Consider the following 19242-nt stretch of genomic DNA (forward strand, 5'->3'; position numbering starts at 1 on the left):
AGAAAGAATATTATCAAATTTGACAGCATTATAGATACCGTCTAAATTCTTTTGAATATTGAATTTACTTTATAGCTGCTCTCACCCACTCCCTTATTTCTCTCTCTCTCTCTCCCTCTCACGCTCACATTATTTCTCTCCTCTCTCCTCTCTGTCTTTAACACGCGCTTTCTCTCACTTTCTTACTCTCTCTCTTTATTGATTAACTTTTTTTCTGTCGTTGACTTATCCTGGTTTTTCTCATTTCAATCGAATGTATACCAATAACATATATATTATATCATATATATCATATTTTATCATATCATATTTTAATCTCAGCTGGATTTTCTGCTAAATAGCATTTGATAGACTCTAAATGTGGAGCTAACGATAAAAGTGCGTGTCACGACGCGACACGCCATCTGCTCTAGCATGTCCACCAATGCCACGCCCCAGTCATTATTGCCGCCCACAGCGTGCCATGCAAATTCGATTTTAATAATTGAAATTTATCTAGCTGCAAAAATGTTGATGCCTTGCAAGCTGCTCGCAAAATGTGTGCAGCATACTTTATAGCGGACATCCATATACATATATCTTTCTGTGTGTGTGTGTGTGAGTTTAAATTTGAGTAAATTAAATTGCTTTTTAATGGCCGATGCGCATTGCGTTTTTGCTGGATTCGTTTTTCAGCACGATTGATTTGGCAGTTAACACGCATCAAGAGTGGGCGACAAATAATCTAAAGCGAAATTATTTCAGCAATTGCAAATTGCCGTCTGTCAACGCCTTCACAGTTCACAGTTCACAGTGCACAGTGCAGAGTGGAGAGTGGTGGTGCTGTGGTGGCTTGCTGGTCTATTGCAGAGCATGCCACTTCAGCCTGTCGTTCACTGTCGCTGATCGCATGTTAAGCTGACGCTCGACATGACAAGGACAGCACTGTGGGAGGGTGGGCAGGCGGGCAGGCGGGCAGGACACAACAGCAAGGACATGCAACACATCCTTGCTCAACTTGCTACATCTGTGCAGCTGTGGTGCGTGTTTGCCAATTTCTATTTGCAATGCATTCGACACTGCGGCTGCCATTGGGATTGCAACTTGTGGCATTGTCTGGCATCGTCTCTTTTGCTGAGGCGACAAATTGACAAACGCCTTGCAGTCGATCTGACAAACTTATTAATAAATCGAATTTATTAACCACGTCCAAACGTCAACTGTCATCCCATCAAATGTATGCAATTCAATTGCATTCCTTTCCATTTGCCATAGGCTTCAACAGCTTTGCTGGTTGACTTCCCCAGTGCTGGCTATATTTAATTAACTTTGTATAAATTTCCATTCGGATTGAATGGAGTAAAAAATGTTTGAATGAAGCCAGGCTAATGACTAATTGCACGATGAAAAAAAAAAAAAAAAAAATAAATAAATAAATAAAAAAAAAAAAAAAAAAAAAAAAAAAAAAAAAATATATATATATATATATATATATATATATATATATATATATATATATATATATATATATATATATATATATATATGCTTTCAGGGTATAATTACATATATATATAGCGTATGTCGGACCAAGCTGAAATTTCGATTTAATATTTTAACAATATTGCACGGGATTGTCCATATTCGTCGGACCCATCTGGCAAGCCTACAAGGATGTCCACGTTTGATGAACCTATATTTACTTTTTTTTTTAATCAAAGAAAAACATACTTTTGATATTAACGATAATCATTATTTATTTATTTATTTATTTATTTTTATTATTATTATTATTTTTTTTTTGCTTCAAGTAGATTTCTTTATAAAAGGCCTTGAGTCGGTACGATGTATTGTGCCCGTCTCTGTCAAAAGATATATATAGGGTTGTCAGATGGGTCGCATGAAGTTCTATATTAGAACTGGAGATGTTTGAGATGAAATGAGCTTAGGGCTTAGTGAACACAAATTTTTATTTACCAATGAATACAGACTCGATATTTCCTACTACTACAATCTATATCTATCTATACTTACTCCATCTTTATTTTTTTAAGTAAGCAGCTTGGCTGATGCTAGAGTATCGATAAGTCGAGTAGACTCGAGTGTCTTAATTACATTGTGTTCGTTTTAATAAACAATGTACGAAAATTAATTGAAAATTTCTTAAATAATTTGCATGCATAACTCATTTTTGCATTCTTATTGTTCCTATAATATATTTTCATTAATACATATATATAATTTTAATTAAATGTAAATAAATGAAAACTCAATTTTTTCCCGCTGTGTTTTTGGGGTATCATCCTACTTCTGGCTTCTCACAAAATATTTGCTTACATCTTTGCTATGCTTAATTAAATCAAACTCTTTTACAATATGCTCGTTAAAAGCACAATCAATTGCATTTAAAAAATATTTTCTCTTCCAAATATGCGGCTAACAATTTTTCATATTTTTTCAACGAAATCCAACGCAAAAAATTAAATTTATAAATAAAAAAAAAATAAAAAAAAAAAAGAAAACGACACACTAAAAAAATAAACGAATTGAAATTCAATTTTTGCTGTGTTCATTTTATAATAATATATACAATATATTGTATTTGTGATGCTTGGTAAACAAGGCGAAATGTTCAGCGCAAATTTCCGCGTGACTGACTGCCAGACACCCTGTATTATTTTGACATCATACTAATCTATATCTATTGTTATATGATAGAAATTTTAAACTCAATCAATCTACAGATGAAATTCGAGTCACCCTTCTTCGTTGCCTAAATACCTACTGGGTATGCGAAACGAGCAGCACGGAAAGGGAATAAAATCAAGGGTATGCGAATATGTAAAGCAATTTTTTGTTACGAATTCAACGTTTGCATAACAAGGCCACTGCGCGTGTATGCGCCCGCCACGCCCGCCACGCCCGCCATGTCCCACTCCCGCTAGAGCCACCAATCCCCGCCCCACCCCTCTACAGGCTGGTGTATATGACATCTTTATTGTTTACTGGCTCCACATTGCCACCACGAGGACGCGTCGCCACCGACGCCGGAATTGCGCTTGTAAATTATAATTCAATTAATGGATTTGCGCTGCGAACTAATTTGCGTACCCCAAGGAGCGGGCGGCGAGTTGCTCCAGCTTCGCTCGCATCTGTGAGTCGTCATTTTGGCTACGTATGAGCGCGAACGACGACAACAACAACAATTGCACAATTTGATGCGTTGAAAATCCGGCGAAAATCCATGAGAGCCGTAAAAAAGCTCGACAAAAATCTCGTGTGGTTGTTAAAAATTTTTCGCCGAGCTAGCAGACAGGTGAGCTGGGGCGGTGTTAGCTGGCTTGACTTTTATTTTTTATGTTTATTGTCGCTTATCGCTGCCTACCTGCCTGCCCTGCCCACCCCGCCTGATGGCAACAGGGGTCCTGTCATTAGAGTCATGGCGCCAAGATGAAAAAGAGTAAACACAGCGACGAAAAAACGTTAACAACTCTCTTGGGCAAGCAAGTGAGTGGAGCTGTGTGTGTGTATGAGTGTGGATATGCGTGTGTGTGTGTGGATGGGGGTTTGTGTGTGTGTGTGTGTATTCTTGTGTGGAGTTGGAGCGTGCTTTGCTGGCTCATAACAAAACGCGAGTTACACACAATTTAAGTGCTTCCTTCTCTCCCTTCCTCTCTCGCTCGCAGTCTCTCTCACTCTGCTTCTGTGTCTGTGTGTGTGTGTCTGCATGTAACTTTATTAGCAGTCTTTCCACTCTGTATGTTACCTTGTCAAAGTTATGAAAATGGCTGGGGACTCCCGCCCCTTGCCGTGCCCAGCTCTGCCCTGTCTTCCTCTTCTCTTTGCTGTGAAAATTATTTTTCGACTCCGTCGCACAATGGCAGAGCCGAGAATTTTACCCACTTTAACTCTTTAACAAAATATTGCTATAAATAAGTTAAGCCACGCATGTATTCAACATAAACTGAATAATATAATAAGACTTGGTCGTGTATAATGTTAGCTATTGCAATTTTGTTGGTTTATGCTAGGTGAGTTCGATTTTTAGATTTGATGACTGCCCAGTCGAAATTCTAGCGGATTTATGGAATTTTCTGCATATTAGAGTTTATGCTATATTATTGGTCAAAAAATCTAAATAATTTTATTGGTCTGCTTTTGCTTTGACTATATCCTTTAGAGGCTCCAAAAAGGAATCGCAAGCTGTCCGAATTAGTTTTGTTGGTATTTTAAGTCACTAAATGATTATAGCTTTCTTCAGATCAGCGGTTCAGTTTTATTTATTTATTTATTTATTTTTTTTTTTTTTTTTTTTTTTTTTTTTTTTTTTTTTGGACTTCACGAGGAGATAAAAATCTAACCTTTCCCGTCTAGTGAATTCAAGAACCATTGTTTGTTTGAAATAAACTTTGGAATGCTGTTTTGCAAGCATTCTTCGTTCGCTCTAGCTTTGCGGGTGACAGTCGAGTCTTGTTGAAACACTCATCGCCTGCAACCTAGCCTAGTCATTGTTTTTAAGCAGCATGCGGAATATATTCCCTATAATATCTCGCATTGGAAACGATTGAAGTGGCTCAACACATAATTTTTTTGAAGGTGCTGCTACCAAGGCCCGACTATTAATACCCCTCTATCTATCGCTTTAGGAGTCTACACTTTTCGTTCGTTACAAAGCACAACATTTGAACATTGGTCGGGTGCTTCGCTCTCTCAAATCCAACCTAAAGCAGCTTTGCCGTAGCATCGGATAAATAAAGAAATACTGGAGATGCTGCCTTCCATTTCGGATTCAATACTTCATTGTCACGGAATTGTCTGTCGGTTCAGAGTGCACAGCATAGATTAGCTTTAAATTTGTGTCAGCTGTCGGCGCATATTAAATATTTTTGATTGACTATTCGATCTATTAGGAATGCTTGTTGATAGCCTCTTATCTGAAAAGGCAATCAATCAAAGCAGCCAAGAATCATTAGTTGACTGGTTCTGGCTGGCTGGTCAAAGCCCACAGGAATCACAGCATTAAAAGGAATTTCAATTACGCTTTGAAACCAAAAATGAGAAAAACGACAAGAAAAATGCAAAAAATCTCATTTCAGGACATCAGGCACGCAGCTAGCTGTGTCGCCTCCTCGGGGTGCTTTATGCCTTATGCATTATTCCAGGTGCTAGCTATATATTTTCTTTAATATTTTTGCAAATGATGCGACAAGACGATGCTCGATAAAATCTCAGTGAATGCGCGCGCGTTCGCGCTCCACAATGCTTGTGGGTCATTTAAATGCAGATTGCAATGAGCCGAGGACCTGTGCTGGCTGCCAAGGATCTCAGCTGGGCTGGGGCTGGTGCTGGGGCTGGGGCTGGGCAGGTGCTCTGCCGGCATTTGCATAATGGCGGCGACACATTGCAGCGGAAACGGAAACCCAAAGTCAGCTCACTTGCAGCTGTCCATGAGTCGTGCTTATGACTACTTGAGCAGCCTGTGCGTCTAGCCGTGGTCACCCATCGTGCTCCCCAACCATGCCCTTCCACTCCAGTCCATTCCGGTCCATTCCACCTGCTCAGTGTCGTTAGTAAGCGGAAGCGCCTCGCTTTGCTCCTCATTGGGTTATGTCATCATGTGGCCCCATTCGAAATGAACATGAACTGAGCCCAGCGTCTCGGCCAGCACAAAACGTTTTTCATTTTAATTCAACAGCAATAAATAAGCTGGCTACTGAGCAAATGCAGCGCCAGGTGATAGCGCTGCATTACAATGCTGCTCGCACACATACAGACACACACTCACACATACATACATACACCCTCACATACTTTACAAATGGTATAACAAAAGGAATCCGGACCAATACTTGAAACTATAGCCGCGTATAGCCAATGGCCAATTTGCAGTCTCTGCTTTGGTTTGTAGCAGCTTTTAATATTTTATTTTCCATTACTATTTTTTTTATTTTATATCTACATTTTATGCAAATATAATATTTGTGGAGTATTTGTGAAATATTGAATATAGCTAAGACTTTCCTTATTTTCCCATACCTTATTCATATTTTGTAGTTTAACTTAAATTTACTAAAAAAAATATCTTAAGGTTTCGTAAGCTTGAGTCAGACGATATAGGAATATATAAAATATTAAGTACAACATTTAGCTCTGAAGCAAACCGATTTGCTTTGAATTTTCAAAGAACGAAAGTTTGGTTAGCTTGATGACTTCATAAGCTGATAAGGATTATAGGTTTCACGTTCCCTCTTTTATATTCAGATTTAACAGTTAATACCCTCAAAGCTGCTTTAAGGTATTCACAGTATTCGCAGTAGCAGTAGCACCAGTAGCAGCTGCTGCTGTTGCTGTAGCTTTAGCTGTAGCTGTAGTTACTGGTGTGGCATAAATTTCGTTGTGGTTGCACGTGAAAATTGCATTTGTCTAGCATTCGGTTGGGTGTGTGGTGCAGTATGTGTGTATGTAAGTGTATGTATGTGTGTGTGCTCTGCCTCTTTAGGTGCTGTGCAAATTGTGGACTTAAATGTTTATGCGCTGGTTTCGGCCCAGAGTCACCGCCAATTGCCAGCACGAGCAGCATTCGGATTCGGATTCGCATCCGCATCCGCACCCCATTTGGACCGTTTGTTTATTAAGCTTTTTGGCCAAAATAGAAAAAGGTGTTGAATGCCACTCGCTGGCTGCTTTTTATTGCCCGCAACACTCTTCAACATACGCACACACACACACACACCCACAGAGACACCCACACCCATACACTTACATACATACATATCTCTAAGTGCTGAAGCAGCTGTAAAATAAATATATATTTTTATTCCTGCTCTTTTTGCCATTCTTTATTTTGTTCTGCTGGCAGGGCGAGCGTATAAATTAAACGCGTTACAGCTGGCAACCGCAACGATTTCCTTTTTTTTTTTTTCAATTTTTTATTTTTTTTTGGCTCGCATTAATTCGCGTTTGCACCCACAAAAGCACTTAATGCAGCCCTGTCCAACAGCCGCACGCCCTGGCATTGCCACTATGTCGCTCGAAGCGAATACAAAATTTAAATAAGAAACAAATCGAAGTAACGGCAAGCTCCACGCCCCTCTCTTTTGCTCCCCCCTTGCGCCCTATTCACTCCACGAAGCATGCAGATAGCAAATACCAAATGTTCAATGTACTAAAAGGCAATCAAAAAGAAGTGACGGCAACACCGAACAAAAAACAGAAACAAAATTTAAAGCAGAAAAAAATAAGAAATTGAAGGTTGCCGACGATGGAAGCCATCGGCATAATGAAAGAATAAAAGTGCCCCAATATCCAATGAAATGAAATTCATTGAAGCGTTGCGCACACCATATTAAAGGGCATTAATGAAATTACACGACTACGACTACGACTACGACTGCGACTAGATTCGCCATCCAAAATGCGTGCTCAGATCTCATCCACAATAATCAAAGTACTGTGCTAACAGCTTCAAGTTAGCTATATACATTTTTAATATAATCAGCTTTTGATTTTGGGTTAATTTAAAAGTAAAATTATATATATAGTATAAAATTAAGAGTATATATGTAAAATTTTGATAAATTGATATTATTTTTACAAAGAATAAAAACTAAATAAATTAACATAAACTTTTAAAGTGAACAGCGCTTTTTTTTATTTTATTATTTATTTTTTTAGAAATCCACAAGTAAATAAAATTCTATATGTACATTTCCCTTAATTTAGTTTAACTTCGACAATTTTTTTATTGAAATAATTAATAATTTATATTTAATAAAATAAGAAATTAAAGTCTTTTTTGTTTCAAAATGCGACAAGTGTTTTTTTTTATTTGTTTATTTATTTTTTTTTTAATTTTACAAAAATGTATTTTTTTATCTAAGAGAATATTAATATTTTGAGATTGAAAATATATATATTTATATATGTAACGTGCAAAAAATATTAAAATAAAAACTTGCGTGGTTATATTATATTTTTTATTTTTTAATTTTAAATAATTTTTATTTGCTTTAAGTTTTAAAGTAAATTGCTTAAAAACGTTTCAATATTTTAGGATTTGTGCATAGAGTACAGCCGGTTGTGTGGGCAAACTAAGTGCCTATCGATAAATTGTATCTAAAGCCGTGCCCAAAGCTGCCGCATCTGCGGTAATGGTATGCTCAAGTATCCAATCCATGGCAGTTGGCCGCTGGCACTCGCACCACAGCCACTCCTACTTATCGCAGCAGCACCCACTGAACCACTGAACGCACGACACCAGCCAATCGCCGTTCAATGGAGCATAAAGAGCAACAAAGAGCTTAGGGCCAACACTTAAATACAAGGCAGCGTTCTTAATCACACGATAGATACGTAGATACATACATAGACACGTCGAGCACTTCCAAGCGGATGGAGTCTGAACCCAAGCGATTTGAACTTACTTTCGACATTTCAGTCAGCTGTCAGCGTGGCGGCTGCTGCTGCCGCTGTTGCTGTTGCTGGTGCTGGTGCTGCTCCTTTTCTGCTTCGGATATAAACGCTAACAATCTGCAAAATAAAGTGCACCCGAAAGTAGCTAGGAGCAGCCGCTCCGGCGTAAAAAAAAAGGAGAAAATAATCAAACACAAGCTGCTGAGCGCTTTGTGGCCGGCACTCATCTGCCCTCGCCCACGCCCTCGACATCGCTTTGCCCGACTGTGCTTCGACACGTTGGGCTTGGGCTAGTTGCTTCTACTATTCGGCGCTTTACTTCCGTTTTTTGCACTTTGCATACAAAGTACCGTTAACTACTAGCATCAGTTTTGCCTCACACAACAATCAGGCGTGGGTGGGGCATTGAGGCATTGGGCCACGGGCGGAGGGCAACATCACTGACATTGCGGTTTTTCACAGATTTCCTTCGTTCCGTATTTCGGCAGCTCTTAAATGGTTTCCTTATGGAAATTTCATTGAAATGTAACGCCACGAAAGTAGTTCGAACGTTTCGGGCTTATGGGGCGAGGGGCTGTGGCGGATGGATGCTTGCCACTCGAAATTTCGTGGGGCCCTGAAAGCTATCAGGCACAGATTTCAGCTCAACAGTTCGCTCAATTGGAGCACTTGCACCCCGCCATAAGTTGGGCGCATCATTCATATTAAGCGGCCGTAAAGGTGGCCAGCCCCAGGCTCCAATGGAGGCCATTGAAGCGATACACTCCAATCTGGACAATGGATGAAAATGAAATGGCAAATTGAATCAGTATTTAAAGGATAGCCACAATTTATCCAAATTGCTATCTAAATAAATATATATATTTATATCTGTAGATATATATTCTTGATCGGCTTTATTACAATTTTCGTATTAACTCCATGACATTTGTTGCGCATTGATTTGATATGCTTAGGCTTACAAAGATTAAAGCTGTCCAGAATATTGGTCTAAACCTTTAAGAGTACTCATTACATTTAAGACCTTTTTGGCTTTCTTCTCAGCAAACTTGACTTGATCTCCATTGATTGCAATACTCTTACGGTTTGTTCAGTTCAATCATCTTTATCGTCAAACATTTTTACCAGGGACCGTAACTATTATAACTTTTAAAGCAAAATAGTAAAAAATAAGAATTATTTTTGAGTAATTAAAAAAAAATTATTTGTAATTATTATAAATAATTGATATGATAAAAATCAAAAATAATTATTACAGATCAATTTTTATATTAAAATCAAATCATAACTCTTATTTTCAATTTTAATAATAAAAGTTAAAGATAAGTTATAGCGTAACTTTTATTATAAAAATTGAATTGAAAAATTGTTTACCGTCGGTCTGTATCACTTATTCCTCTCCGACTTCGGTTTATCAATTTTGACAGCCTCAATAGCCTGAAGAAACAAAAAATCAAAGATCACAATAGTCATGAAAACCACAAATAGTTTTGGGTCTCGATAGGTCATGATTAAATTTTTAAAATTTACAATTTCAATAAGTTTTAAAAAATTTTTTTAAAAAATAATTTCAAGAAATGTGTTAAAATCGATGGCTACTAAGATGGCTAGAAAAAACACTTGTATTGATATTAATTTCTTTACTTATGTTTGCATTACTAATACAAATGCAATTGTTTTCGATAGAAGTCAATTACAGGTGGTTATTTCTGATAATTTATAATGAATTTTCAATTCCTTGTGATATCTTTTATTCTTTTTCAGGCTGACGAGCTCGTATGTTTGAATGCGTGAATCTCAGAAAAAAAGAGTTAGAGACTTTTATTTATTTTACTTTCATTATTATTTTATTTTATTTTATTTAATTTTTTATTATAAAGTGGAGAAAATGCAAATTAATTTTATATTTGTACAAATATATGAAATGTATGCCATATTATATTTATCATACAAATGACCGCAATGCCTGTTGAAATGATTCGATGTTTCAACTTTTGTTTTTTGTTTTTTTTTTTACAAACAACAAACTCAAGCTGTTTATTGATTGATATTGATATCTTTAATCTTTACAGTTCCACTTTCGCTAGCCTTCGCTCGATATCTTTAATCCTAAATATCTTGTGCTTTTTTTTTTTGGCTACTTTTTTATATACTTTCTTTTTGGTTCGAGTCTTGTGGCTGGGCCGCCCAGAGGTCATAATTTCTTGTTAAGCCCACAGCCCAAATGGCACTTTTACCTAAATGGACCATAAGGCGTTAAAATGCTGTTATTGCCACCACCGCCCCTGCCACAATTCCCTCGCAACCCGCACACCCTCGGCTATTCAAGTGCTACCTTGACTTCGCAGACGCAATAAAAACCCAAAATACATTTCGATTATGCGGCATGTATATACATATATATATTTTTTTTCGTTTCGTTTCCTTTCTTTTTTATGTTTTATTTGTATTTATTTTTAAATTTCATTTGTGAAGTTGGCTTTGCAGGCCCTTAACAACAATTGAATGCGCTGCTGCTGGCTTAAGTTAATCGAATTTATGAATTTACCATCGTATTGCTATCAAAATTGCGCACAAAAAAAAATATATGTGTATAATTTGGCTGAAGGCTGAAATATGCTGCTGGTGCATAATTTGAATACCCTGTAAGCAACGGGGGAAATAGGATGCTTGTAATGGCTGAGGCCAGTCGATGAATTGATGTGGCTGTTTATGAGTATTCAGCAGTCATTTACTTGCTATTGACAATGGGAAACCTGCTCAAAATGGCTTTTTGCAAATGTGAGTACCGCGCAGAAGGAGGCGTAACAGATACCACAGAGTATACGCCGAGCTTAGTCGATATAGCCAGTCATTGAATGATTGGAAAAGCAGCTAATTGCAGGTTTCAGCGAATCTCCTAGGGCACTCTCAGCTGTTTTAATTGACATTCTAACAAATATTTCAATAGTATTAAATTATTTGATATGAAATTCTTTTGTTATCTAATAGCCTATTGGGAACTTGTCAAAAATAAAATTAAAGCTTTTGAGAATGTGTAAGTCTGCTGTGTGCAGGTAAGCAACAAGCCCCTCCTCCTCCTCCTTCGAGCATGTGGGTTATTTATGCAAGCTTCTATAATTTTCAGCTGGAAACGGAGCGGCGTAAAGATGATTGCCTGTCTAATATTTGGCATAGTTGGCATATTCCTCATTGTGGCCCTAGTTCTATATACTATGAAAAACCCCACGGACAGCGATGATGAATTTGATCATGATATCGACAATCACACTGATGATTTCATGCTACACAATACATTCAGATATATTCCAAAGGCTGTGTGAAACTGTATATGTGGCAATTTTATATATATATATAAAATTAAATGAATTTTAATATACTAATATTTCTTAAAATTAATATATGTTTTATTTGTGGCACCAAAAGGCAAGTCCACTGTTTTCTCTTGAATTTAGCTCAGCAGAAGCTATGGTTTATATGCATATGAGTGTTGGCTGTTGTGCTGCAGCTGGCTGACTAGGCGTATGCGCAATTTATTTGCATACAATGACCGGCACTGCGTAAAAATTAATGAAAGGCAATTAAAAGCATTCGGAAATGTAATAAAATGCGTAATGCGCACAGCAAAAGCCAACAACAATTAAACGTGGGAGTTGATGTTTGCTTAATGCAAATATAATATTATACGCAGCACAACTGTCAACTATAAATAAACAATTTTAAATTGCTTTGGCAAATAAGTGTGCTTTAAAATGCATCTGAACAATGGGCCACTCGCTGCAATTTGTTATAAATGTTTGGCAACATGTTAATGCCTATGGAAATTGAATTCAATTGTTCGTCTTGTTTTTTCGACAATGTGTGTACGTGTGTGTGTGTGTGTGTGTGTGTGTGTGTTTGTATGTGTGTGTTTTGCTAGATAAATTGAATTTGTTATTTCGCTCTCTTTTCAGTTGTTAGTTGATGTTATTCTACTTGTTGTCGACTATCAATTGGCATGACAAATGCTGTTTGTCCTTTGCAAAATTTCTTCTGCTCATACCCCGTAGCCTCAACGTGAGCGAAGGGTATATATAAACAGTAGTCGTGATAGCTTATGTTTATATAATTATGTAATTGAATTTTGAAAAAAGTTTCTAATTATATTAATTTATATGATAATAAAGATAATAATGTTTACTATGCCAAAAGGGAAAAAAAATTATTCAAAAAAAAAAAAAAAAAAAAAAAAAAAAAAAAAAAAAAAATAATAATAATAATAATAATAATAATAATGTTAAATGTGTGCATAATAAAAATAATATATATAATAAAATCTAGTATTTTGTTTTAAGGGCTTACACTATTTTATATACATTTAGTTTCTTTTTCTTTCTTATCCGCTAAATTGCTCTTTAATTTGCGGTTTAGAACCAACAAAGCATCTATGTATATCAATAAAATATATATTTATGTTATGGAACACTTACTCAGTCTACGCTGACTACTTTTTTCATGATTTTTATGCGATTTTCGAATTTTCTTTCGGGAATGAAATACTTTTTTTTAAAATGTTTATATTGTCTTAAAATAACTTAAACTTAGATCAAATGATAAATGCAATGAATTGTTGATTGCATTTTCATTATATGTGTCAATCTGAAATATAAACTCAAAGAGCAAACAGGAGCTAGCTTTATATTGAATTAAAACATATTTACGTCATCATTTACATATCCTGACATACGGCTTATTGGATTCTTATTAGAGTATTTACTAGCTTGGCTTCACTTACAGCTGGTCAAGCTAACTGCTGATGTTTGTCAAGTTGTTTTTTTTATTTTTATTTTGTATTTTTCGTTATGCCACAAATCGGTAGCAAACGCTGCGAGTGAGCACTGTGCAGCGTTTGGAAAGTGGTGCATTATTGCGATTTTACACGCTGCTGCACTTGAAAATGAAACGGACAATAAGCTCCACTTGGCTGCAATAAGTTAGTCAGTTTTGCAGCTTTTTAGTGCGGCTTCAGGGTTGGCCAAGAGGGCGTGGCAAGTGGGCAGAGAGGTGTGTGTGTGTGTGTGTGTGTGTATGGCAGCCGTTGTCGTCGTGGCCATCATTGCCACTGTCCGCCGCTAAAAGCTTTTTGATTATGAAAAATGTTCGAAACATATGCTCCAAATGACTATGGAGCGTGCAAAGAACAAGAAGAAGCACAACGTAGCACAGTTGCGGAAGAAGAAGAAAATGAAGAAGCAGCAGCAATAGCTGCACTAGTTGTAGCAGAAGCTTGTGCTGTGCTTTTTACACTGTGCTACAAGAGTGTGCGTATACGATCCCATTCTAAGTACTTAAATCTGTAATATGAAGAACACGTTTGCAACCAATGTGCGAGCGAACATAGTTTTTCTCTCCAGTTGCATTGCAAAATTTGTTGTTGCCGCTTTGCTTGTTTATTGTGGCTTGCCATATACCCTGTGAGCGCTATAGAACAGGGTATACAAGAGCGTAAGCATGTTCCTGGTGAAATGTGCAAGCTAAGGGACGACAGTCTACACTATCTCAAAACTAGCTGAATATATATTAGATAGATAAATCATGTATTTAATTTATAATGTACGCTATAAAATATAATACTCATGTATAAAAAAAAAAAAAAATACTTTTTAGATATTTCCATCTGTTATACCCAAAATTTCAAGTGCTATAAGATTTTCGCTCAGTTGTTGTATGTTTACTTAGGGTATTTCCGATTTGGACACGCCCACCTACAGCACTTCTACATGTCTCGCGTTGAGGGTGTGTATGTGTGTGTGAGTATTTGTTTTTGTTGGTGCGCATTGTTAATGGTTGTGCTATTTTATTTTGAAATTAATAAAGTGGTAAAAAGCGAACTACTTCAAGAGTTTCCAGCGTCCGAGTTGTGGTGCGCAAAAGTTTACATTTGTTTTTGCGCTGTTGTTGTTGTTGTGCAAGCACAAAATTGCAAACAAATTGTGAATAAAGTTGGCGCAGATCTTAGTTTAATGAAGCAGCCGTTGAAAAAGCGAATAATCATTTAATCCTACTTTAAATGCTCTAAATGAAATTTATATTTCCAGTAAAGCTTTGAGCAGAAAGAGTGCAAAAAGTGAGCTGCTTAATGATGTTACTCTATGATTTTTTTCTCTAATATATACAAGCCTTCTTGCGATTATTTGAAAGCATATTTGTAGTTATAATTAGTATGCGACTTTATCTTACTGCAGCAAGTGCCTTTAAATTTTCCCAATTCGGCAATTTTTTAGTTACGCCAACAGCCGGCGGGCCTGTGATAACTTTGGAACAACTTCAAAATGAGATCAGACGTACTTGGAATGCTTCACAAGAGACACACAAAATAACAATTAAACATCAGGGAAACTGGCAAAGTTTCTTGCCGAGCAAACAAGCCCAAAATACATAACAACTGCCAGCCGAAGGCAGGAGCATAGAGCTCTAGATGTCCTATATGGCTGTATGTATGTGTCTGTGTGTGTGTGTGTGTGTATGTGCCATACATGAAGTTCGGTATATACTTGACTGTATGGCCGCAAAAGACGCGATGCTTGAAAAGTTCGCGCCTTGGCACGGGTAAAGGTTACGGGATAGAAAACTTTGTCAGCGAACGTGACATGAAAATCGCAGCGCTGATGAAAAATGCTAAATCGTGACTTGAATATACTATGCATAAGGCACACCCAGCCACACCTCACACACTCACACACACACACACACACACACAGAGAGAGAGAGTGCCCCCTAGCGACACATGGCCCGAGCCTATGCTTTGCCAATTGAATTTACCCAAAAATATTAAACATTTGAATCCTCCTCGAAAGAGTCAGAATCAGTCGCGTCAATGTAACTCGAGAGCGCCATGTGCTCGGCCGCTGTTGGCCAGGTCCAAATATAGCAACTCCATTTCGAGTGTTGGACACATTGTACTATATTTAGGCCACAATTTGGCTGGCTGGCTGGCTGACAGACTGGTTGGCTGGCTAATGGCTCCATTTGCTTCGCTCGCTCAGCCCAATCCCAGAACACGTTCCCGGGTTACTTGATGCCCATGCAATGTGCTTGGGAGTGTCTGCACTTGACTTCGCCTGCTGTGATTTTATCGTTTAAAAATATCATAAAAATTGTATCTGCCCGTTTTTGTGCGCTCTCTTGCGATCTGCTGCTGTTTCTATCTCTGTCTAATTGTGTTTGCATTTCATTTGCAACGCGTTGGTTTCTATAAATAATAAGACGCTCGCTCGTTCGCTGCATTTTCCGGCACAGATTGTATGTGCGCATATGTGCGCATGTGTGCGTGTGTGTGTACGTTGTGTTTTCTTGCTTTCATACAGCTACAGTTACGTGTTGATCTCCTCCACCACACACACCCTACCCGTCCCGTCCGCTCCCTTGCTAGCTGTAATTAGATGTCGCCTTGGGGTTGGTCTTTCTTCTACGTTGACAAAGGCTATTGCACTCGGCCTGCCTGGGGCATTCAATTACCAACGCGTTGACAAATATTTTCTATTTTCTATTTTCTAGTTGCTAGGCGGTGAGTTTTATTTTTCCACTTATAATTGTCGAGTTCAAAGGCCCAACGTGTTGCACGTGCATTTCGATTACCTAATAGCTCAATAAGTGCCAACTGCTGTACAAGCTGATGAACCTGTCACCGCGGCCTGTCAAGTGGCCCAAGCACATTGACGTGCAGCACTCGGCCACGCCCCACTGACATGGGAGGCCGCCCTCTATTAATTACAAAAAAAAAAATTGTTAACTTCTTGGGCTGTTAAATGTAGATAACAGGCAATAATAAATGATGGGCTTTATTTAATACAAGCTTAAAAAAAAATTAAGAGTTCGTATTAGCATTTTAAATATAAAGTAATTTAAATGTGTTCAATATTTTTTACTGGGTATGCAAAATGTATGTATATCTAAAAATATACAAAGTATTATCAAATATGATATAATATCCAACAATAAAACTCGTCAGAGTAGAAGTGCTCCACTCGGGAGTAGCCGACTTGGAGATTCCCTTAACCCTATTAATTTTGGCCTTTGGTGGTATAATAAATTAAATTCTCAGAGCGTGATATCATCTAAATAAGTTTCTATGGGTAAGGGATAATGGTAAAGGAGAGAAATTTCTAAAGTGGGAATTCATTATAGAGAACATAGAATGTTTGAATACTCTTCCTTCCTTCGAAATATTAGCTAAAGTAACTAAAATGTTAAAGATCAATTTAACAAACAACATTCAGGCAAACATGACTCTAAGAAGAGAGCAATGATAGCTAATTTATGTATATGTATATTTTATAATAATTTTCCAACAAAATATAATATATTTCTGAAATTTTTGCTGCCAATGTTTTCGTCAGCTTATTTCTATTTTTAAGTAGCAGACTTTTACTGTTACATAAATTTATTTAGATGTATATTGTTTCGTAGTATGTCTCATATATAAGTTCACATATCTTAACAATAATTTGTGGACTTTTTATTAAATATAATAATTTATATATGCCTCGCAGAAGATACAATTCTTTGGCTTTAGGCGAAAATAAATGTTGTCTCATTTTTCTGCAAATTTTTAACCTTCGAAGATTTGTCGAGTATAGAACAGAATAAAATAAAATAAAGCCTTCCCCCCGGCGTGCCAACACTATTGCCCCCTCCCCTGGGTAGTGTGTGGAATAAAAATAAATATTAGTTGCCAACGCAGACGCAGACAACTGGCGGGCAATCTATGAGTATGTGGGAGAGCATTTCTTTCTGAGCAATTGTATCGTTCTATCTGCATCTGTATCTGTATTTCAGTATCTGTGTCTGTGTTAGCTCTGTTAGCTGCCCACGTTGCTGATGCTGGCTGCTGACGCTGTTTGTTGCCGTCGAGAGCATTTTATATTTTAATTCCTATTTATGTAGGTGTGTATGTGTATGTACATTCACATGTGTGTGTGTTTGTGTGCGCATGTAAGTGCTTAACTGGCAGAGCAGAGCCCTAGCCAGAAACTAAACCTAAAGCAGCAGCAGCTGAAACAGCTGCATCTGCCCGCAACCCACCCACACACTCAAAATGTTGCCTGTATCCACTTGCGTGCGATTTGAAAGCGTTATTTATTTGTGGCACAAGCGACCATATTTCAAATGCACACCGCCGACCTCCTCCAGCCGCCGCCTAGCTCACGACTATCGGCCACCCTTCTTCTTCTGCACGCCGATGCGTCACAGTCGCGTCCAAGTTGAAAAGTCGACAAAAATACAGAGAGAGAGAGAGAGACAGAGAGAAAGAGAGAGAGAGAGAGAAAGAGAGAGAGAGATAAAGAGAGAGGGAGAAGGCAAGTGAAAGCATGATAGAACGAAAGCTATACTATAGGAGAATTACGTCCGATAGTCAACTAGCCGCATATTGTATACTCTAAAAATTTTTTTCTGCAGAAGTAGAATATCAGAAGTAGAAATTCACCAAAATATATAATAACTATGAGTTATGCGAAGAGAATATAAAAATATCTCCAAAAAAAAGTAAAAGTAATAAGTGAAAATATTAAATAGTAAAAGTAACTAATATAAATTGAATATAACTAAAAATAAAGAATTCTTAAAAAAAATCTGATATACCCAAGTTTTATAGATGTGTTACAAAGACATCAAATATTTAAAATATATATATATTTTCAAAGATATTTTTACTTATGGATGGAAATTTGCTCTTGTGGCAGTCAAGTAATATTAGATAATAAATAAAATTGTCTTTTTTTATAAAACCGAATATTATTTATAATTTTGATGCATCAATGCTTTTACTATCTTGCTATTGTAGCAAATTTGAGTGATGATAAGATATAAACTAGACTTGTTTGTTCGTATAATCGAGTCGGGCCTCTCCCCAGTTGTTAAATAAATCAAAAGCGTTTAATTACTAGTTGCACAATATTATATAAATTTGTTTATTAGATTTTCCCCAATAATTCGATAGAAAATAGAAACATAAAAGTTGTTGAGGGTAGCTTTATTTATATATATAAACATTTTTTTTTTTTGTTTCTATGAGTACTGAATAAGCCAATGTAATATAATTCAACAAAATATATTTCAATCTAAAGCTATTAAGGTTGCTAGAGCTATATCTTCTTCAACATATCGGACTTAAGCGTTTCCGTTATACCTTTGGCTTAGAGCTCGTATTGTTCTTATTTTGGTTGCTGTCTGAAATGTTTGCTGTCTTATTTTTTATTTTTCTGGATATCCCCGTAAAGTTTTTGCACTCGTTCGGCTTTTGTTGCAGCAACTGCTGTTTCATTTTTTCAACTTTTGTTTTTTTTTTTTTTTTTTTTTTACAACTTAACGTGTCGCACAAAGGTGCACATGAAGTATGTGGGGGTGTGTGCGTGTGTGTGTGTGTGTGAGCTGGGTTTTGGCGCTCATATCAGACGCATGCAATGCAGCCGCTTGGTATTTGACTCTAACCAGCTCTATAACTATCTAACCCCACCAAATACCCTCCATTCACTCCGTCGCACTTTTTGTACTAAATTTATGCGCTTTCATTTTATGAAAAACTTTTGCAATAATTTCTCGAAACGTTTTTGTGGTGAATTGAAATGCGAGAAAAACATTTTGCGGATGGCGACTAAAAACTTGAGAAAAACCTTAGCACGCACACACACTCACCCACACACACATACACACACAGACAGAGAGACCCACACATACTGTGAGGCAAAACAAATACTTGTGCGGGGCAGGCAGGCATTCTTTTTCCTTTTTTGTTGCATTCGACCATGCCCACAAATGACGTTTAGCAGCGCCTGCCAGCGGCAAAGTTATTCGCGCTTTTCCCAGCTCCTT

At 37.1% G+C, this 19242-nt stretch overlaps 2 long non-coding RNA genes across 2 annotated transcripts; one reads left to right on the forward strand and one right to left on the reverse strand.

Annotated features, from left to right (window-relative positions):
* Positions 1 to 9254: 9254 nt before the first annotated feature.
* LOC149269651 (uncharacterized) lies at positions 9255 to 10131 on the reverse strand. Its single transcript, XR_016269370.1, has 2 exons — positions 9766 to 10131; positions 9255 to 9537 (listed from the first exon to the last, which is right to left on the reverse strand). It is a non-coding gene; the product is annotated as an uncharacterized LOC149269651 (long non-coding RNA).
* Positions 10132 to 10759: 628 nt separating this feature from the next.
* LOC149269652 (uncharacterized) lies at positions 10760 to 11790 on the forward strand. The gene is made up of 2 exons (XR_016269011.1): positions 10760 to 11447; positions 11519 to 11790. It is a non-coding gene; the product is annotated as an uncharacterized LOC149269652 (long non-coding RNA).
* Positions 11791 to 19242: the final 7452 nt, after the last annotated feature.

This window comes from Drosophila arizonae, chromosome 3 (assembly GCF_054131065.1).
Source record: "Drosophila arizonae isolate 15081-1271.41 chromosome 3, UAZ_ARI_1.0, whole genome shotgun sequence".
Taxonomy (NCBI): Eukaryota; Metazoa; Arthropoda; class Insecta; order Diptera; family Drosophilidae; genus Drosophila; species Drosophila arizonae.